Source organism: Gopherus flavomarginatus, chromosome 1, assembly GCF_025201925.1.
Source record: "Gopherus flavomarginatus isolate rGopFla2 chromosome 1, rGopFla2.mat.asm, whole genome shotgun sequence".
Lineage (NCBI taxonomy): Eukaryota > Metazoa > Chordata > Testudines > Testudinidae > Gopherus > Gopherus flavomarginatus.
In genome coordinates, this window is record NC_066617.1 from 272630683 (window position 1) to 272653936 (window position 23254).

Here is a 23254-nt window from a genome sequence, read left to right on the forward strand (position 1 = left end):
CTTCGACTTCAGTTCCATGAATAGTGTCGCTGAAGTTGCGTATCTTAGATCGACCATCCTCCACCCCAGTGCAGACCAGCCCCTTGTTTGCTTTCCCTCTTTGACCATTTTTCATCAGTTTAAGATGAGGGAAGCTGCTGCTAGAGCCAGATGAGGCAAGAGAGGCAGGGGAGTGGAGACCCTGCCTATCTAAACACAGATGACCCCCCAAGGAAAGAGCGAACTAGAGTAAGGGAAATGTGCATAGCATTTACTTTGTTTGTACAGATCTGTGTAAGTCTCACATGATTAAGTAAAGAACAATAATGTGATAGAATTCTGAGTTAAGTGTCCGTGTGTTACATGCTACACCTATCACTTGGTCCCTTGAAGAGTTAACCCAGATGGCTCACATCTTTGGGGGATGTTCTCTGAGAAGGTGTATTTAAACTAGGTGGGGGTCAGCACTGGCCCTGAAGGCCAAAGGCAGGTAGACTCTGGGCCTCCATTTCTGTGAAGGAGCTAGAGGCTCAGGAAATGTGCCAGAGATGCCAATAGAGGAAAAAATGCTACAGCCTGCTGAGACCTCGGGACCCAGAGGTTTGGATTCCACCACAGTAATCCGGTGCATTTAGTCAAATCCCATTCCACAGACAGCCTTTATCTGAAGCTCAGGGAGAAAATGCTTCCCTTCAACAACTGTGCAAGACACAGATTTGCCAAGTTATAAATGTGCTATTGCAGTCACTGCAGATGACAACTTCCATAGTCATTTAGTGCACGTTTAGTTCTCTCAGATTTTTAGGTACTGACCCTTTTATTGTGATGTGGAACACCGCTATTGAACTTCCCTCACATTTGAACTGATACAAGAAGGCACAGGAGATGGCTCGTTTCTTACTTGTTAATTTGATTTTTCAAATACATCTATGCCAGTCTAGATATGCCACCTTTGTTTTGTTGTGTTGGAGGAGTTGGGGCTGTATGGAAATTTTGTTTTAATCTCCTTTTTCTTTTCGGAAAAGTAATTTTTTGTACTTCTAACAGTGTCATTAATCACAGTGGGAGCAGAGGACCTGCACAATTAAATTCTAACAATTTATTCAGTTTATAGGAATGATGTCAAATTAGCACAGATTTTATTTTCTGTCCCCATTTGCAAAATCCTAGGCATGTGCTCAGGGCTGCTAGCCTCTCCCTCCACTCATGCGGTCACAGCTACCCTCTATTTTTAATAGGCTAACTCCAACATAGCTAGCACAGATCTTCTCCTTGACTAGGGAATTACATTACCAGCTCAAAGTGTAGACATACACTCCGATGGTAGAGGAGGACTTGCAGAAACCAAATTTAAAACAGACCAGATGTTGCCTTTTCAGATTTTGAAACAAAAATGATACTGTAAAAGTGATTAATGTACTAAATCTTCAATTTTATTTTTGTTACAGTAAAATATTAAAAAAGAGAATAGACTCAACAATAAAAAACAAAAAACCTAAAATGAAGTATATTAAGACTATTTTGGTCATGGCTTTTTTTAAAAAATATTTTACAAGCTCTTAAACCTGGTAGGATGCGCCTTCAAGTTAACGGGCTTTTAAGCCACTTAACATTTTAAATAAATAAAAATTTCTCCCCACCTGACATCCATTGAGTTGAACCATATAGAATGGAGACTAAGTACAAAACTTTTCCCCTTTAGCTTTTTTCATTACCCTTTTCACACAGTGACTAGAGCTGGTCAAAACTCAGGGCCATCTGTTCCTCAGGAAGTATCGACACGTTTAAATTTGACAAAATTGATAAATTCCTGCAAAATGTTTATATTTTCCAGCAACCAATTTTTGACCAACTCTAACAATAACCATAGAAATTCAACTCTGCTTCTGCAGATAAAGGCGCTACTGTGCACCTTTAGGAGTTTATGCATGATTCTGACACCAAAAACGCCGAACTAGCAAATCAAAAGATGGCTTTGGGCAAGCAGAGATGCCAGTCATATTTTAATATAAAATCAGAATTTAAAAAATATAGGAGAATACTTACAGTTATGTTGTTTACTTAAAGAAAAACAAAACTTGCATACTGCTTTAGTCCTATATAGGTCCCATAATCTGTACTACATTAAATTTATATTGGACAATTCTTATTCATCTCTTCTAATTCCTATACTAAACTCTAATCTAAAAACTAAATTTGACCATGCACATATCTCACATTGACGCACCACACACTATTTTTAAGGCAAAGTATTAGGCTGTTCCTAGCAGCAGAGAGTCCTGTGGCACCTTATAGACTAACAGACGTATTGGAGCATGAGCTTTCATGGGTGAATACCCAGTTCGTCGGATGCATATCCTAGCTGTTCCTGGCACTTCTTTCCTCCAAACAGGTTTTGTGTTTCAAGGTCTTCTTTCTTACAGGCAGATGCACTGTATGGCAAAATTCTTGTCTAAAGAATGAATACTAAAAAAGTCAATCAGAGATAATATGTTCTGCCAATTTTTAAATGTCAGAAAGCAAAGAGGTGTGACTGCTGTGATTATGCTTAAGTATGGTTCTACCCTGAAAAGTGACTTAGTCAAAATGATATTGTGGGTTTTTGTATTCACTGTGTCTCACTGATTTACATATAAAATTTGCTTAGCTTGCAAGTAAAAAGATGATATCTTTTCTAGCTGCCAGGCCCACAAACACACACTGAGCTCTCTCACTCAGTCTGGGTTCTTTCCACTTCACATATCATTCCCAGGATTAAAGGTTTTGCTGCCCAAATTATGCCCATGTTTACAATATTTGGTTCTAATAGAAAAACCTACTTTATTACCCTCACCACCATGATGTGCAGTTTCTAGAAATCCTAAAGACTCATTTCAAAGCCTTTATACTAATCAGGTAATCCATCTGCCCAAGGCTTCAGATAGTAGTAAAGATGGTACCAGCTAAGGGCAACAGGACACAACTGCCTATCTATGCTACTCGAAAAAGTCATTATACTCTGAAAAGTTGGGGGTCAACAGAGCCAGACTCTTAGGCTTGCACAGTACAGAGGAACCAAACAATGGACGTACCAGTGGTAAAGCTGCATCTGACAGTATCGGCCTAAAACAATGTTTCTCCTTGCCCTCTTTGTCACATCTGGACAGTGTTAAAGCTTGGTCGGAGCCACGTTTGTTCTTGGAAAAGCTCTGCAACTTTCTAGCTCTACCAGCACTGCAGGTGTCGTCTGCTTCTATGGCACCAAGCCAAGAGGTCAAAGCTTCTGAGAAAGTCCACCTACTGGAAGACAGGTCTTTTAGGAGGCAGGACCCTGAACCAGTAGGGGGGAAAGAGGCCCAGAGATAACAGGTCATATGACATGGCATACAAGTCTGACAAACACCTGGAGTACCAGGAAGGAGAGGAGGAGCAGGATAGAGAGTGAGAGGACAGAATGGTTGCCAATTTCCTCCAACATGACCAAAGAGACAGGGGTCAGGCTGGGGCACTGTTAAAACAGCTGATCTCTCTGACAGCCACCTGTACCAACTCCAGTGACAATGGATTCCCTTCCATGCTACCATATCATACAGCCAATGCAGTCACTAAAAACTCAGGGGTTGCGTGGACTATGAACAAGTCTATGAACTGGAATGATCTGATATACCCTGTGCACTAGACCCCTGTAAAGCAGCATACAAAAAAGTCAACACATTCAACCAGAAGGAGGAGGAGGAAGAACAGGTGGCACAGTTCTGATCAGCAGCCCACTACCAGTGAGACTGTGGAGCTTGCACTTCAGCTAACTGGCACTGTTTTGAAGACAGTTATACTTTATTTCACTTGACACACCTGTAAATAGTTTTTGAGGTCAGGCAGTTGATATGCCTGCAATGGTTTTCTGGATATTTTAGTACCTTTGGTTTGGTTAATAAATTAGTCTGATTGTACAATACACTGGTGTGTGAATGCCTGGAAAATGAAGGGAAAAATCAGGAAATTGTATTCAAAGCTTTCAATAAAAAGTTTAAAACTCTTATAATCATATAAAACCAACAACAAATCAGAAGTACCAAATATATTGATATGTATACAGCATTACAGTCCCCCTGACAGCATTGCATTACCATATTGACTGCACCTGGCAATACAAGGATGTAGGTGCACAAGGCATCCCTTATTTCCCTTGCTCTCCTGGAACCTGTCCCAACAATGACAGATGCACTTTCTGGTGGCCTGTATTGGGACTGCAAACCTGCAGTGTTTTGAGCCCACTTCATATGAGAACTCCCACAATAAGGCTCACAGACATTGTACAGGACACAGCATACCATACAGCACTGGCCACACTGGCTTCCAAATGAGTTGGCAGATAGTGCCATCTTGTCTTCAGCCAATCAAATGCGCACTCCACAACCACTCAGTGTGTAATTAAATGTTTTGCCAGATGCTCTGAGATATGAGCACAGTTTCATGAGCCACAGCAGTAGAGGGTAGACAGGGAACCATAAAACAACAGTGGGTACAGACACCCTGATAGCCATACCATATAGCAGTAATGCAATCCCTGCTTGTCCACCCATGTAAATATCACATCTTCTCAGCACTCTGCCATCATGCATCTTGACAGTACATCCCATGCTGGTGTTTATGAACCTGTCTGTGGTTAAGCAATGCCTGCAGAACAATGGACAAGTGCTTTTTGTAGCTTACATATTTATCTCCTCCTTGAGGCAGACCAAAACATGGACATGTGAGTGCCATCAGTAGCCTCAGTGCAGCTTCTCTCAAAGCCAGCTATTATTTCAGGTACACTGGCTGTGTCCACCACCTGTGGATAGACCACAGGATTCATCATCTCACAAACCTCCACCACTACAGTACTGGAAGTGGACTTGCCAACACCAAACTGGTCTGTGACAGACCTGTAATAGTCAGGGGTAACGAGCTTCCAGATAGCAACAACAAGCTACTTTGGCACTGGTATAGAACCACAGAAATGGAGAGCAGGAAGAGACCTTAAGAAATCTTCAAGTCCAGCCACCTGTGCGGTGACAGGTCCAAGCAAACCTAAATCAGCCCTGACAAGTGTTTGTCTAAATAGGATTCCACCACCTCCTTTGGAGTTCTAGTCCAGAGCGTCACTACCCTTATAGTTAGAAAGCTTTCCCTAATGTCTAAACTAAATCCCCCTTGTTGCAGATTAAGCCCATTACTTCTTGTGATACCTTCAGTGCACATAGAGAACAATTAATCACAGCACTTTTTAGAGCAGCTCTTAACACATTTGGAGACTTATCAGGTCTCCCCTCAGTTTTCATTTCTCATGACTAAACATGCCCAGTTTGTTTGTTTTTTAACTTTCCTCAGAGGGCAGGTTTTATAAACCCTTTATCATTTTTGTTGCTCTTCTCTGGACTCTCTCCAATTTGTCCACAGTTTCCTAAAGTGTGGTGCCCAGAACTGGCTGTGCCTCACATTTGCCAAGTAGATTGGGATAATTACCTCCCATCTCTTACATAGAACACTCCTATTAATACATTCCAGAATAATATCAGCATTTTTCATATCTACACCACACTGTTGACTCATTCAATTGCCAATCCACTATCACCCTCAAATCCTTTTCAGCAGTAATACCACCTAGACAGTTATCCCCTACTTTGCAGCTGTATGCTTGATTTTTCCTTTCTGGGTCAAGTATTTTGGACTTGTCTTTATTGAATTTTATCTTGTTGAATGCAGACCAATTCTCTAATTTGTCAAGGTCATTTTGAATTCTAACCCTATCCTCCAAAGTGCTTGCAACTCCTCCCATCTTGGTGTCATCTGCAAATGTTATAAGCATGCTTTTCACTCCATTATCCAAGTCATAAATGAAAATAGTGAATAACATCAGACCCAGGACTGATCCCTGGCAAGACTCCACTAGACAGCCCACCCCCTCCAATTAGATAGAAAACTGCTGATAACTACTCTTTGAGTATGGCCTTTCAACCAGTTGTGCACCCACTTGATAGTAATTTCATCTAGACTACATTTCCCTAGTTTGTTAATGGGAATATCATCTGAGACTGTCGAAAGCCTTACTGAAATCAAGATATATAACATCTACAGCTTCTCCCATCCACTAGGCTAGTAACCCTGTCAAAGAAGAAAATTAGGTTGGTTTGGCATGATTTGTTCTTATGCGTTCTCCCTCTTTTGCGTGTCCTGGGGCCAGAGGATTGGCTGGAGGGGGTGAATTCCTCACAGAGCTCCTTGAAGGTCTGCTTCCTCATGTGGATGTTCTGGACCATTGCTGCTCATCCCAGATCTCCATGACAATGTATTCCCACCATGTTGTTCTAGTTGTTTTGCACCAGAAGTGGCAGTCTGCCCATGGGGACTCCATGGCAAAGGCAGCTAGAGTAGTGTGTAGGCTGTCAGGAATATACTTCCCCTCTGAGACCCACTGCTGTCTTCCAAGAGTCAAAAACCACTGCTGAAATGTCAGGCACTGTCTTGTAGAAAAATCTATCCTTCCTCAAACAGTTCAGTCACAAGCACGAGCAGCTTCATTCCAAGGCCCCAGATGGAGCATGAAGAGCCTAAATTTGTTAGTGGGCTAAAACCAGTTTCCACGCAGAGGCTCAACAAGTTCTCCTCCAACACTACTGTAAAACAATTTCTAGAGTGGCTCCAGCAACCAAGGCACTAAGAACCCTAGGATATGCTGCTGGAATCCTATCCCCAAACCCGTGTAACTGCAGAACCTGCATGGCCTTGGTACACAGGTAAGGATAGTGTGAGTCTGACAGTACAGACATTCAGAGCTGTGGTTGGCAAGCATATGCCTGCATGCACATGAGCCAGAACACAGGTATACACTGCAGTGTTGACATATCCTTTAAGATGTATGCTGTTCCTCCTTGCCACTTTTAGGATTGATTATGTCCAATATCAAGCTGCCTAACTGACTTGATGGTGGTGCTGCCACTTCAAAGAGCTGCTACTGTGGACACTCTCTGTGCAGGGAGCAGAAGCCTTTGAAAGTGATGTGGGTTCACTGCACAGTCAGAGTAATGAGGATTAAATTTGGTTTTGAATTTTTTGTTTTTTTTTTTAAATGCTGGCTACCCAGATTTTGCAGCACAGACACAGCACTTTCAAAGGCTTCCCACTGCCTGCACAGAATGGAGCCACCATGGCAAGGAAAGTGTTCTGTAAAGAAGTTAAGGCCATAGAATAGTCTGAGTTCAGAAAGTGCCAAGTAGCAGCAGAGGGACCAAAAAGAACTGGAAAAATTAAATGTGAACTGAAATACTTTTTAATTTGAAGGGACATACAGTCCTGGGAGACAGTAGCACACATTGCTTCTAGAACAAAACTCCATGCATGCTCAGTGCATCCATTAGAAAAGCAGTACTGCAGCACAGCCAATCCACACAAAACCATCATCTACTCCCTTGCATGCACATTTCTTCCACTTCCATATAAAGGCCTCTTGAGTCTGCCCAATAGTGCTGTGGCTGTTACCACACAAGTCAGGAAAGATGGCGCAGGTTGCAGCAGAGATGAGGAGCAACAACCTGACCCTATTAGGCATTAGCGAGACAAGATGGACGCAAGCGGGACAGAGACGACTGTTGACAGGAGAGCTGTTGCTGTATTCAGGACATGAAGAGAGTGACGCACCCCACACACAGGGAGTAGGCCTCATGTTGTTCAAGCAGGCACAGAGAGCACTGATTGGTTGGGAGGCACATGGTCCCAGGATCATTACAGCATCCTTCAGAACTAAAATGAAGAGGATGAAGATGAATGTTGTTCAGTGCTACGCTCCAACTAATGACAGCGAAGAGGAGGACAAAGATTATTTTTACAACAGACTCCAGAAAATATTAGAGATTCTCCCAGACAAAGACATCATCATCCTTATGGGAGACTTTAATGCCAAAATTGGACCTGACAACACAGGATACGAATAAGTCATGGGGACCCACGCTCTGGGAGAGATGAGTGAGAATGGAGAGAGATTTGTGGATCTGTGTTCACTTAACAACCTGGTCATAGGAGGTAGCATCTTTCCTCACAAGCGGATCCACAAGAGTACCTGGGTATTACCAGCATTAGCAAGAAGTTCAGAAGATCCTTGCAGGACGTTACAATTAGAAGAGGAGCAGACACGGCGTCCGACCATTACTTAGTGGTGGCCAGGTTGAAGCTGAAGCTGAAAAAGAACTGGATAGACGCGTCAGACAGAAGAGTGAAGTACAACGTCAGCCTTCTGAAGGACCATAAAACCAAGGAAGATTTTGGAATGACGCTGAAGAATAAGTTTTCAGTATTACAGGATCGGTCTGAGGAAGAGGAAGACAGTGTACTAAACAGATGGCAGAAAGTGAGAGAGACACTTAGGTCAGTATGCCAGGATGCTTGGAATTAAGAAACACCAGCAGAAAGAGTGGATCACAGCAGAGACCTTGATCAAGATAGAAGACAGAAAAAAGAAGAAGGCAGCAGTCAATAACAGCAGGACTAGAGCAGCAAAGGCCAAAGCCCAAAAAGAGTATGCTGAAGCCCACAGAGCAGTGAAGAGGAATATCAGGAAGGACAAGAGAGAGTATGTGGATGAACTGGCAGCAGAAGTGGAGCAGGCAGCATACAGCGGTAATATGAAACAGCTGTATGATACTACCAAGCGACTGTCTGGAAAGTTCAGCAAGCCAGAATGTCCCGTTAAAGATAAGCAGGGAAAGTCTATAACAGGAATAGAACAACAGATGAACAGATGGGCGGAGCACTTTGAGGAACTCCTGAACAGACCAGCACCACCAAATCCACCAGATATCAACCCAGCCAATAAGGACCTCCCAAATAATTGCGATAAACCAACCAGAGATGAGATCAGAAAAGCCATCACCATGATGAAGAATAGGAAGGTGGCTGGACCTGATGACATCCCAGTAGAGGCCCTGAAAGCAGACCTGGATGCTTCAGTGGAAATGCTGTACCCCCTCTTTGAGAAGATATGGGAAGAAGAAGTGATTCCGGTAGATTGGAAAGAGGGATATCTCATCAAAATCCCCAAGAAAGGAGATCTTAGCAACTGTGCCAATTATAGAGGAATCACACTCCTGTCGGTGCCAGGGAAAGTCTTCAACCGAGTCCTCTTAGAGAGAATGAAGGATGCCATTGATCCACAGCTACGAGATGAACAGGCAGGTTTCCGGCAGAATAGATCATGCACGGACCAGATAGCAACGCTTCGCATCGTAGTCGAGCAGTCTATAGAGTGGAACTCCTCGTTGTACATCAACTTTGTTGACTATGAGAAAGCGTTCGACAGCATGGATCGAGAGACCCTCTGGAAGCTCCTTCGGCACTACGGCATCCCAGCAAAGGTGGTCAACCTGATCAAGAAGTCATATGACGGTATATACTGTAGAGTGATCCATGGAGGGCAGCTTACTAACAGCTTCCAGGTGCAAACTGGAGTCAGGCAAGGATGCTTGTTGTCACCATTTCTCTTTCTTCTAGTCATCAATTGGATTATGAGGACATCCACTTACGAGCGTAGGAACGGAATCCAGTGGACGTTGTGGACCCAGCTTGATGACCTGGACTTTGCTGACGACCTTGCACTCCTTTCGCACAGTAAACAGCAGATGCAAGAGAAGACCAACGTAGTGGCAGCCACGTCATCACAGGTTGGCCTCAACATTCACAAGGACAAGACCAAGATCCTTAGGATTAACTCCATCAGCAATGACCCAGTCACACTGAATGGAAGCCCCCTGGAAGAAGTGCAGTCCTTCACCTACCTAGGTAGCATCATCGACCAGCAGGGTGGCACAAACGCAGACATCAAAGTAAGGATTGGTAAGGCAAGAGCAGCTTTCTTACAGCTCAAGAACATCTGGAGCTCCAGAGAGCTGTCTTTGGCAATAAAAATTCGACTGTTCAATTCCAATGTGAAATCAATCCTACTATATGGAGCTGAAACCTGGAGGACAACCAAAACAACCATCAGGAAGATCCAGACCTTCATTAATAGCTGCCTCAGAAGGATTCTCCAGATCCGCTGGCCAGACACCATCAGTAACATCCACCTCTTGGAGAGGACCTGTCAACTCCCAGCAGAGGAAGAAATCAGAAGCAGAAGGTGGGGTTGGATAGGACATACACTACGTAAGCAGCCAACTAACATCACCAGACAGGCACTGCGGTGGAACCCCCGAGGCAAGTGGAAAAGAGGCCATTCAAGAAACACCTGGCGACGTGACCTTCAGGCTGATAGCAAAAAAATGGGCTATACCTGGAACCAGCTAGAGCGAATGGCCCAGGATAGAAGACTCTGGAGATCTGTGGTTGGCAGCCCATACCCCGATTGGGGTGACGGGCATGAGTGAGTGAGTGAGTGTTACACACTAGTCGATACTGCAGTTCTGTACCCTCCCAATCCAGCAAAGAACTTGTTTTCTATTTTATCTAAGGAAATGGGGTGTGGATATCACCTCAACCTAACCCACAGACACACAAATTAGAGGGCACAGCATGGAGGTCTTGCCCTGATGACTGGAGACTGGCGGATGTCCCCAACCTCATTCCTGGGAAGAGGGCTAGGGACAAGTAGGCTGGCTAGAATAGAAGCAACAGGATCACCATCCTCACAGCCCTTACTGAGCACTGTGCTAGCTAGCAATGAATGCTACTGTCAAAGAAATCCCAGGATAATTCTTTCAACCTTTCACATAAATAAAATACAAACTAGTGTTGAAGTCCTAAATCATTAACAGAACACATGTGTACATTTCAGTTACAAAAGGGGGCAGGGCTTGACTGTCAGAGAATCCAGAAATGCAGAGTTACAGCTGTTTGTTTACAAACTGTGGCACTTAGTGTTAAATATTTACATATTTGTTATAAACAGCTAATAATAATGCTGTAAACTATTTAAGTCGTAAACTAAGCTTGTGTGTCCCACTGACTCTTCACAGAGCAGCTACCTCCGGATCTGCCATATTGTCACCACTTCAGCATCAGGAGAGCTCTCTAGTAGAGATCTGCTGGAAACTTTTAAACTAGAAAATAAATAAAATGAACTCCACTCTGGAAAGCAAATTCTGATAATGAAGTGGAAGCCATCAGGAAGCCATCACTTAAATTCTTGACAGCTGACGAACTGCAGAGTCCAGAAAACTGCATATGACAAGTACAAAAAAAAGACACACAAAATGACGTACTCAGAAAATTAAAGACACTTGTGAAAAAGACTGTGGGCCCCACGACATATACAATAACTCATGAAGCAAGTACCTGAAAATCTCAAAACCCTCAGAATCCCACAGGGAAATATTTTGCACACCTAGAAGAAAATAAAATCCATTCTTTGCTGGGTCTAGATATTGAGGATGGTCTTCTATATTGTCTGTTAATAGCAGTAATCAGAATCTACAAAAAATAAAAGTAAATGAGCTACTCAACATTCTGTAATTGCCATTCTCAATGAATCCTGAAAGATGGAGAGAGAAGCCTAGCTGCATCCTGTAAAACTTTTAAAACAGAGTAAACACTTTAATTTTTTCCTGATACAGTTCCTGTAACAGAAATACTGACTACAGAATAGACAGTTTTATTAACATATAGACCTCTGCATCTATATTGTCTCCATTTATGAGCAATGTAATATATATAACAAGCCTTTTCTCTTTCAGGATGTGCCTTCCACACAGATATATCTAAAAATTACTGATGAAAAAAGGAAACAAACACAGAATCTGATGAGGAACCATCCGTCCCTATATCCTACTCTGTTTTCTGTGTAGGAACTATACTGTTATAACTTTTCTGTCTTCTTTCCTACTTGACATAAACATATCTTGCTTTCCCTCACTTATTTACACATTATTCATCCAAACAGTGGACAGACTATTCCCTAACTTCCTACTTCCTTGCTGAGTGCTGTTACATTTTTGGATGCTTTACTTACCTACATCCTAGAACAATAAGTGAAGACTGAGATGTACTTCTGTAAGTATCACCTAGTTTGAATTTTGCAGTGTCATTCATATCTACTTTCTTGTTACAGAAGAAATAGTAGAAAGTAGAGTATATCTGAAGTTAATTGCCAGCTTTATATTTCAAAATAATAATAATAATAAAAACAGATACATTTAAAAACAAAAATATCTGATTGTTTTCCTTTTACCTCTAGGACAGCTCAACTGTTTTTCTCCTCTAACAGTTGATGATATCACAAACATACCAGGCCTTATGTACTCTGTGAAAAGCTGGAACCAAATGTGCAGGAAGCACAGCTGATTTCTGCACAGCACTACGCTACTGCTGAAGCATACATACTATATGTACCCTAAAACTGAGTTCCCTACAAATTAATAATTCGATTTTCAATCAAAACAAACGTTGAATAAGCTCATACAAGAGTAGATATCCACCATTAAACACAACTTCACATTACTGAAAAAAATTGACTAAACTTGGTTTCACCATAGCCATGGTATATAAAAAAGTGACTACATACTATTTCTAAGGGCCAGATTTTGCCATCCTTACTCATACCAAGTAATAAGTTACTCCATGAGTAGTCCCACTAAAATCCATGGGGCTACTCATGGAGAAATGTACTACTAAACACAAGTAAGGTTATTAGAATCTAGCCCCAAATAAATTTAATATCAAGTATTTACATGTTCATTACAAATAATTTCAACTTTTTTCTCCCAGCTAGATAGACCATAAGCCTAAAAGCTCACCTAAAAGTATAACAGGCTTGTTTTGTGTGGGAAGGATCTAAAAGGGAAGGTTCATGCTTGTATCCTTGAGGAGAATTGTTTGTTTTTTAAACACACACAAAAGCAAACTCTGTATGTGCAGAAAATTCTGTTCGTGAATCTTAAATTACATTTTGTTGTTTAGAAGAGATGGAACTATTTATTTAAGTTTTCACAGACAGACAGTTTTCCTCTAGGTTGCTTGATGCATTCTCCATGTATGTACACAGAAATACAACATTTAAAATTTAGTCAGCAATTGGAAACATTGTTGACATAATACCAATCTGTGACATTAGAAGTCTTAATGATTCTCTATCCTTTTATATTTAATAATACATTTGTTAAAATTATTTAAAGAAACACATTGTTACATTAACTCAGATGAGTTAAGCATTTAAGAGTTACAAGTTTAGAACATAATAATCCAAAATTAGTGTCAACTGCTTTATCCAGCATTTAGTAGGGTATTTTCACACATGAACCAACTCCTGCCCGAAAAGAAAAAGAAAAGAGTAAGTGGATTATGAAGAACTGGGAGATGACATCAGAAGTTCTAAGCGAGTGTCTTGTACTTCTCCTTAACGGTACAAACGGTACGTCTATAAGAATCTATATAATGTTGCCCTTTAAAAAATAGTTTACCTTGTTACTAGTGCGATCATTCAAAACCTCTTCTGAAAATTACACTATTGCTAATGTTTAGAGGGAGTAAGAATGTTTTTAAATCCGTTTTCTTCTTTAAATACATTGATATTTACTGCTCATCAACTCAATGTTAATTATTTCACATCTGTGGGTAACACTGCTTTGAGCAGTAATGCTTAGATAATATAACAGGCATTAGAGAAAAAATAAGAGAAATTCTCACTCCTTTACCTAAAGTCATTACAATTATTATTTTGCTTGTTCTTTTAAAATTATACTACATCTTGTATACACAGGAAATTCTGCAGTATTGCAATGTTTTGGAAGACAGAGTTAATTCCTGTTGCTATCTATGGGTTTGATCGGGGGAGGTACTGAGTAACATCAGCACCCACTGAAGTCAATGGAAGGGGAAGAAGTTTCGCACCTCACAGGATTAGACCCTATATTAGCATACCTCTCTTGCAATGTTCTGGTGAAATTTACTATAAACTCTTGCTTTCATGGTCTAACAATACAGTACAAACTCCCCATTCCATGTAAAATTTAATAGACTTCTGTCTCAAATACCTCCTTTCCTTCTCATTGCCAAGACCATTTAATATAAATCTTCTCCATTGCTTCCTCCTGCTAGTTTTCAGCAAGAAAGTGGATATTGTTCAGCATAGTGAAAGCACTGCTTTAAAAGTCAGTCTGCTCATTAAATTATTCTTCTGGCTGTGTGTTCTCATTAAAAATGTATAAAGATCAGATAATTGCAGTAAGTATTATTAATCTTGATTTTCCTGGTTTAGATTAAGGTTCTACTTTTAAACCTAAAACAAAGACCTGGAAATGGCAGGGAAAATGTTAAACTAAATGACAATATCTAAAACTCTTTAGAAGCTTGCCTTAAGAACACAGGGAATCACTGTGTACTGGAAAAACACTTACAGTCCTTCATACAAGTCACAGTGGAATGACAATCATGTTTTTAGTTCAGACATTATACTGGCAATTGCTTAGAACAGACGTTGCAATTCCATCTGAATCTTGAAACGTATCTACTGCAAACTTTATTGATTTTTAGGTTAACCAATTGCCTTTATTAAACCAAGCAACCACTATCAGATGAAAACCCAGCTAAGAATCCAATTAGGCTAACAGTATTTTTTTGAAACATACCAACCCATTTCCTTTTTTTAAATGGTGTTATTTTGAATGAAATATACATACACTTGTGTTCTATTTCTCAAGAGAACAATTTACATTTTAAAAATTCACTCATACAAGATTATATAAAATTCACATTTCACCTCCAAGGACTACATATGCCCAGAGAAACCTTGTTTCCTTGACTCCCAAGCAACACATATGGTATGCAGCATACTGCAGCAAACTCTTTAAACATTCAATAAAAGACAATGATCCTCTTACCTTGTTTAGCTCTGTCTATTCGACACATTTACAATGTGAACAGAAACGTATGATATGGTCAAGTGACCACATCTTTTCCTTTGCATCATTATAAGTAATTTTCATGTAAAATAATTATCACCCTATTTTTTTGTACTCTGAAAGCCTTATGCCTTATCTGGGGATTTTCTCTCAGATGATAAAGCAAAGACACAGCCTGAACTCTGTTGCTGAAAGACTGCAGCCCTTCCTTCTACAAATCCCTCCCAGCATATGGTACCCAATCACACACAAGTTCGTCAGTTCTACTGGTCTTAAACTGGTTGTAATAGGATGATTGACAAGGCAACACAGCACTTCTAAAGTGTAAAAACAATGCATCCATACTGATGTACAAGAAATTTCCCTCTCACAGGAAAGCAGTGTTACCAAGGAGATAAAGTGACACCTATATTAAACAAACCACCACTACCATATTTGCAGTAAACATTTGCTATGGTATGGTTTTAAAAAGCTTGTTAACACGAAAACGTATTATAGAAAATAAACAGAATTGTAGAAGTGAAGCAATGCCTCATCTGTTTTGTTACTGAGCTTTATTCATGTACTGTATTCCAAATAATTTAGCCTTCAAGTCTTTTTTTTAAAAAATACAGACAAAAACATCTATCCTGAAACCTAAATATGTTTACATCTCAATACTGCATAACATTATTGTTTAGTGTCTGTGATATATATGTGATATCTTTCACAAGATATCAGACTTTTGTGTACAGTTATGGAACACAATAAAAATGCAATCAATAATATATTATCATTTTAATATACTTGGCAGGCATAGGGTCAGGGTCAACAGTACCTAAACTATCTTCAGTTTGATTAGAATGCACGTGCTGTCCATTTGCAATGAGGTTGAAGTATGTCATTTCTGAAAACTCTTAGCAATCGTCAAGTCAAAATTTTAACACTGACTGCTGGACCTTATACATCAGAGGTGGGCAAACTACAGCCTGCAGGCCATATCTGCCCTGTGAGACCCTCCTGCCCAGCCCCTTAACTCCTGCCCTGGGAGGCTAGCCCCCAGCCCCTCGCCTGCTGTTTCCCCTCCCCACAGCCTCAGCTCACTGAGCCGACGAGGCAACGTTCAGGGAGGCAGGGCTGCGACTTCTTGCTGGGCAGCACAGCTGCAGAGTCGCAGCCTGACCCGGTGCTCTGTGCTGCGCAATGGCATGGCTGGCTCCAGCCACGTGATACGGCTGCCTGTCCTGGTGCTCTGGGCAGCGCGCTGTAGCGCCACCAGCCACTGGTGCTCCAGGCAGTGCGGTAGGGGGGGAGGGAGGCGTTGGACAGAAGGCAGGGGAGATCAGGGTGGTGATCAGGGGCAGGGGTGTGGATAGGGGTTGGGGCAGTCAGAGGGCGGAACAGGGGGGTTGAATGGGGGCAGGGGTATGGGGGGGCAGTCAGAAATGAGAGGAGCGGTTGGATGGGGCTGCGGGGGGGGCAGTCAGGGGCACAGGGACTGGGGGCTGTCAGGAGACAAGGAGGGGTGGATGGGGCAGGAGTCCCGGGGGGAGGCTCAGGGGCGAGAAGCGGGGGGGGGGTCGGATAGGGGGCGGGGGCCAGGTCATGCCAGGCTGTTTGGGGAGAGACAGCCTCCCCTAACCGGGCCTCTATACAATTTTGGAAACCCGATGAGGCCCTCAGGCCAAAAAGTTTGCCTGCCCCTGTCCTACGTGAAGCAATAGAACTAAATCATGTACCAGCTTCCTCACTTTGAAACACAAATGCTGCTAGAATGCCATTATGTTCTACTGCAACAGAAAACTGCAGCAAAAGGGGCCAGTGAATGAAGGGTTATGTTTTTAAAAAAAGAAACATGAACTTTCAATTAAATTAAAAGCTAAACATAAAAATATAAGAAATCTACAGTAGTGCTGTGCTGTAAACAACTGAGAGTCCTTTTTAGAAAAATACATTAAGCCATATATATTTAAAACTGTATAAAAAAAGCTTAAATATATGAATAGACAAGGCAAAAACAAAGCTCTCATTCATTTAAAAGTTGTAACCCAAGGCCCCTTTGTTTATTATTGACTGTTCTGCATATCTGAAATGAAGCATTTCCAAAACCCATTCTTCTTCTAGCCCTACAGTTAAAACTTTCTTCAGGCCTCATCACCTCTCCTCTTAATTACTGCACTCTCCCCTCCTTTCTGGCCTCCATAAAATGCAAATTGCCCTATCCTTGCCCCTCATAGCTGCTGCAACTATCTTCTTTGTCCACCAATCTGACCACAACTCCATCTCTTCCTTCCTTTATCTCCCTACTCTGGCTTCCCCTCCGCCAGTGCAGCAAGTTCAAGCTTCTTATTCCAGCCTTCTGGCACCTCTCTGCTCCCTTTCCTACCAGTCCACTCTGGTCTCTTTTCCGAAACAGCCCCTACGTTCAGTCAATGACAAAAGCTTTGAAGTCCTATTTATTCTCTTTCCCCATACGCATCTCCCCATGTTCTTTCACAATAACCCCTGCACATCCTTCCCAAACTGGTTCACAGGCCATATATTCTCTTCACATCCAGGTACCTCCTTGAGACCCACCTCGGCAACCAGTTGAATCCAACAAGTTTGTGGAGTTACTGGAGATAGCCTATGTTATAGATGGAGCTAGCAGCACCGCCTATTACATGACCATATTTTCAGATTCTTGTAACAGTCCAAACTTTAAAAAGGTGGGCTGAAATTCTCCATCCTGAGCATCTGCCTCAGGCTGTAGTGGGTTGTTTTGTTTTTCCCCGTTTGTTTGGTTTCATTTGATTGTTTTTTTAAATGTTTCGGCCAAAATGGGTCAGACATTTCTAAGAACAAGTTTAGGGGAAAACATGTTTTGCCATGTTAAAAAATCCTTACAGTCATTTTGTTGAGAAGGTCTAGCAACCCTACACTTTGGACAAGGACATTTGGCAGGCAACTGGCCTTTGTACCAAGGATGTATCTTTTGCTGTTGCAATGAACACCTAGCCAAATTTCCATGCTACCTCTCCTGTATGTGACTGTACTGCACATGTGCCATTTCCATATCTCAATTCAGCATGTTCCAGTGTGGGGATACAGGCGCTCAGAACTTTCCCTGCAATTGCTGTTCCGGGCTAGGGTAAGAGACTCTCTCTTCTGTACTCTCACTGACCCTCCTGCTGGCACCTAGGCAATGTGAAGGAGGAAGGTGCCTGTGAATACTGAGGGAACAAGCGCCAAAGCAGATGTAGTGGAATGAAGTAGTCAAGTGGGCCAAGATCCATGGGCAGGATGGGGGAGAGGGAGCCTGAGGACTGGGGAATGAAAGATGGAGGGGAAGAATTGAGATCCTGAGGAGGTGGGGGGGCAGGGCAGTATAGAGCTCCCTGGGCAAAGAGATTGCAACAAGGACCCAGGGAAGGGGCAAAGGGCTGGGATTTAGACAGACCCAGAAGTGAGGTGGGAACTGCAACTGGCTAGGCAATAAGATTGGGAGTAGGTGGGAAGAGACTGGGTCAAGAAGTCTGAGGAGCGGAAACTGGGACTGGGTTACAAAGGAGAATACACCTTGGATAAGGACCGGGGTCGGGAAGACAGAAGACAGTAGTTGGATGGAACTGGGCAGAAGAGTCTTTGAACACAAGACCACATTCCCCCACAGAGCCTGGAATGGAACCAAAGGTTCCCGAGTCTCACCATTGCTCTGCTGTTAGCAAACAGCTGTGAAACCCACTGACAAAGCATGTGTCTTATCCCTCTCTGGTGCTGCTTCACACAAAAAATGACTACTTACTACTCTGCGATCAGTTATTGTTAGCTCGTGGCTAGTACGGGACACATGTTTTTAATAATGATTTGAACAAAATAAAAAGACACCAAAGGCCATCTGCTAAGTATGCACTTCTCAACAGTACAGATATAACTTCTTCATGTAAGCTCTAACTGTAACACTGGAGGAGTTGAACTGCTAGTAGCAATAGCTTAAAAATGTAGGAAGAGTTCCATAATATAGATAAGGTTCCAAGTCAGACAGTGGTCTGGGAGAATGACCATTTATTTGAAGAGACATTGTCACATCTTACTTGAATAAAAACTTAGGTTTTATAAAACTAAAATTTTCAACACTTTTTTTCTTAATTCCAGCTGAAAGTCTCCTTGTTAACAAAAGATTTCCTCTACGGTGTTTGTAATCCAAACATGGCAATATTTGTCCTGCAGGAGAACCAGTTGTGAAACAGAAAATTTTATTTCCATTATGAGAGATTCTCCATGCTGAAAGATAATGCAAAATGTGAAGAAACATCTCAGTGAAAAACAAACTTATGTTCTGAAGTTTCACTTTATAATATTTTCAGTTATTATGTTGACAAGAACACATATGTTTAAAATATGAGATTAAATTCTTAGCTGATGTAAATCGGTATAGTTCCACTATCAATTTATATCAGTTTGGGATCTGGCCCCATATTTCTGAAATATAGATTGCATCCTTTTACTTCAGCTGAGAATCTTGCTCATCATTATTAACCTGTGAGTGATCCTTTAAGTATGGAAGTGCATATTCAACAGAATTGATTACAACTTAGTCACTGTATTTGTGCACACCCTCTTTATCTTCCCAGCTGTTCGACAACTCTCTGGTTTGCTACAAAATTAATTGTAAAAGGAGCATTTTTGCAGGACAACTAATTTCTTACTGAAGAAGTTAATGTAAGATAGATAATATACAATAAACCCTTTAAAATAATAAATGTAGAGTCTATTAACAGATTTATATGAGAGCTGTGTTTTGGAAAACAATTCTCATTTTCTTTGAGACAACTGAAAATGCTGTTTATAATTCAATAAACCATCAGTCTGAAAATTAATCCTTAAGAGTTATTAAAATTGAGAGCAAACATGAATTGTATTTCTTTACTCATTTCAGAAAAGACTCTTCCAACCATAGCCCTTTTTTCTTTAGTGCTATGCCATCTAGTTAAATGCAAAACAAAAATTCTTAGCTAGCTTCAGCTGTTGCATATTATGCAGCAACACAGTTTTATGACTCACAATGAAACACACAGACATACAAATACTATTTAAGACAGCCATGTAAACAGTAAGTCAGTGAGCCAGGGCTTGACAAATGCATTTACCAATGGTGAGTAGAAAAGTTCCCTCATTACAAACATTGGGATAATGTGCCAGCTATAGTACCCTGCACAATGAGGAATAATCTGGTTGAGGACTCTGAGAGCTATTCTAAAGCGAATAATGCATAACCAAAACTTTCTTAAAAATAACCAAAACCCCCCATGTTTGTAGCCTGTAAGGTTGAGAAGAATGTGAACTGAATGTAAATCAACCAGCGTAGCACTTGTCTACAGAGGGGGTTTAGTCCATACTCATTTGAGTTAGTGCTGATTGAAAATTCCTGCATACACACAACGCAAACCCTTAAAGTGCACTAACTCCCTACCCAGTGCAAATTCTGGAGTCTTCTTTCAAACTATACTAAATCTGATGTGAATTGAGTTAATGCAGATTTACTTTTCATGTGCACATAATTCTTCTTCCTCACTACTTAGGCAGTACTCCAACTGCTATCCTACACTGCTTTTGTGGGTATCCGTGACTGACTTGTTTATATGTGTAGCCTCCACTACTCCAGAGCCAAGTTGACCAGAGGTTTAAATTATGGCATGGGACCAGAATCGGTCCATTTGCTCCGGGATTCAAATATGTCAGCATAACAGCATTATAGTGGTATTACTCCAGCAGTCTTACAACATTCTTCGAGCAGTCTCTTGGAGCCGTGGTGAGATCCTTAATCTCCTCACTATCTGAGAACAAGCAACTGTGCAGGCAACTCTTGTGACCAACTACCACAATAAGAAACATTTTGTGGGGATCTCAAAGCTGATGCCTAAGAAGGGTCACAGCTAGAATGCCTACCAGTGCCATATAAAGGGTGAACATCCGAAAAACGATAAGGGATAACAAAAAGCCTAGTGGCGTGCATGTGTCCAGTCCATGTTATAGGCAATTGGGCAGGAGTTTTTGTAGGGAATACCACAACAGAACGCTGGGTCCTTGCGAACGGTGGTATTCCATCACTTCCACACTAGGGCCCATGTAGACAACAAGTGGGACAGTGAAGAGATCTCCCCGAACAGCCAAGCTCTCTTCGGAACTCACAGCCGCCCAATTCCCAGACCCAAATCCAGCTCAGGACACAGGAGGAAGATCCTATTGAGGGGACCTATCTTCAATTTATTATTATGCTAGACTGCTGTGTTAACTTCAGTGCCAGGTGCCTCTTGGCCACTGCCATTATTGATAGATGTGAGCTAGAAACCTTCCCAAGTCTCCATCCCCTCCCTCCCTCACCCAATGCTGTTTGCCTTCATACTGCCCCAACCCCTCCCGCAACACAATTTCAAAATGGCAGCTGGACCAGCCAGGCAATCAGCTTTTATCTTGTGCTGAAGCCCTGTCCATTATCTATTTTCAAACCCATCCACTTCCCATCTATGAATTTCTTTGTCTCTCCCTACATCGCTCCTTCCTGGCAAATGCTGCATCCCGTCCCCCCACTCCTAACTCCATTCACATGCTCAAAACTTGCAAGGTGCAGGCTCAGACAGCCTCTACTTCCCCTCCCCTGCCTTCCCACCAGAACATTCCATAATGATATTATTTAGTTGTGTGAAATTCAAATGTTTATTGAGACAGCTATTACACAAAAAAAAGTTTAGTTAGTATTCACAGCTTACATGAGGTACACCTAGGTATGGGCATTCGGGCTACTGCTCCTTGCTCAGGTACAAACAACCTGTTACAGGGATTTGTACAGGAAAAGACATTTAGGTTAGGAGTAGCATAGCCAGGCAGTTCTTAATGGCTTTTCATCAGGTTATATATTTCATGAGGGGGATGGGGAAAGACCTGGAAACAGAAAAGGTGTCAAATAATCAGTGCAGAACCCAGGCCATTTTCTCTGAACTTTCTGAATATCTGCAGGGGACATTAAATAGAATACAAGACTGAGAAATTGCTCGACTTTAATCCAGACATTCTGTGGGACAGCTGCACCACCCTTGGCATAGCTCACAACTCCTCCTCCTCCTCCTTTATGGGGGCGTGGGATGAAGGAGACCATCTAGGTAACTTCACAGCATCTCTCACTGGTCTGCCCTTTTTACCTTTCTGAATAAGATCATTCTCTGCCTCTCTGTCATCAGGAATCAGGACAATCTAATGAGAATACAAAAGGGACTACTATCCTGCCCCCACTAACATCTCAGACCCCTTATAATAACTGGAGACCCAAACCAGGAACATCCCAATCTTGCCCCCATGCACATGCCACTTACCATCTGAGGTTTCCCCAAGTCTGGGATGAACCTCAGGGAATGGAATTCAGAAACAGAGGACTAAAAAAATGCTACGATTACTTCTATGAAAATAGTTGTAATATGAACAATAACCGCTTGCTTTTTTCTCAACTCCCTGGGACCTCCAGCAGCAACACCCTCCAGGACAGGGCCTTTATCAGCAGCTGAGCAGCTGTCCAACCTGAAGGGGAAGAAATAGAAGTCTAAGGGTACGTCTAGACTACCCGCCATATCGGCGGGTAGCGATTGATTTTTCGGGGATCAATATATCGCGTCTCATCTAGATGCAATATATCGATCCCTGAACATGCTCCCGTCGACTTCGGAACTCCACCGGAGCAAGCGGCAGTAGCAGAGTTGACACAGGGAGCCACGGACATCGATCCCACGCCGTGAGGACCCGAGGTAAATCAATCTAAGATACTTTGACTTCAGCTACGCTATTCACATAGCTGAAGTTGTGTATCTTAGATCGATACCCCTGCTAGTGTAGTCACTCTTAGGCCTGATCATGTCTGGAGCCCTCTTACAGGCTCACAAAAAAAAAAAAAAAAAAAAAACAAAAAACACCACCTAGAGAACTACAGAGAGCTGGACAGTGTTTTTTAAATCTGAGCGGGAGAAAGATGGGCAACTATCCAGAGGCAGAAATTAAGTGGCTTGGGACAGCACTGCCATAACCAGAAATATCATGAGGACAGACAGGGCTATTAAAAAAAAGTTATTCGCAGAGGCAATGCACAGGCACAATGCTCCGCTGGAAAACATGCTGCTATTAGGCCCCTCAGTCAAAGAAGTGTCCTCCACTAGGACTGAGCCGTGTTCTGAAGCCCCTGGATAATACAGGGTATTGGGAACACCCGCAGATGTTCCCCGCTGTAGCCCCATGGCTGTACTCCTGCAGAGGTCAGTCCTCTTCCCAGTACCGTCACAGAGAAGCATGAACATCAAAATGTGGGAGCCCAGTACATTCAAGCCATTCAATGCACTTGGCAACTTTGAGCCCCAACTCTCAACTCCAGAAAAACATGAACCAGCAAAAGCAAGACGTTCACACACCTGAGAACAGGAGAGTGCATCCCACCC

The 23254-nt window shown here is 42.1% G+C and overlaps 1 protein-coding gene across 10 annotated transcripts in view; it reads right to left on the reverse strand.

Annotated features, from left to right (window-relative positions):
- The window catches only part of MBNL2 (muscleblind like splicing regulator 2), a 172651-nt gene that overhangs the window by 131931 nt on the left and 17466 nt on the right, over positions 1-23254 (reverse strand). For 8 of the 10 annotated variants that reach the window (XM_050950233.1, XM_050950214.1, XM_050950205.1 and 5 more), the window contains exon 1: positions 14799-15004. The exons of the other annotated variants lie outside the window; for them this stretch is intronic. The gene's annotated coding sequence lies outside the window, so the exon portion shown is untranslated. Of the gene's footprint in view, positions 1-14798; positions 15005-23254 lie in introns of those variants that run through there. 10 annotated transcript variants of the gene reach the window in all.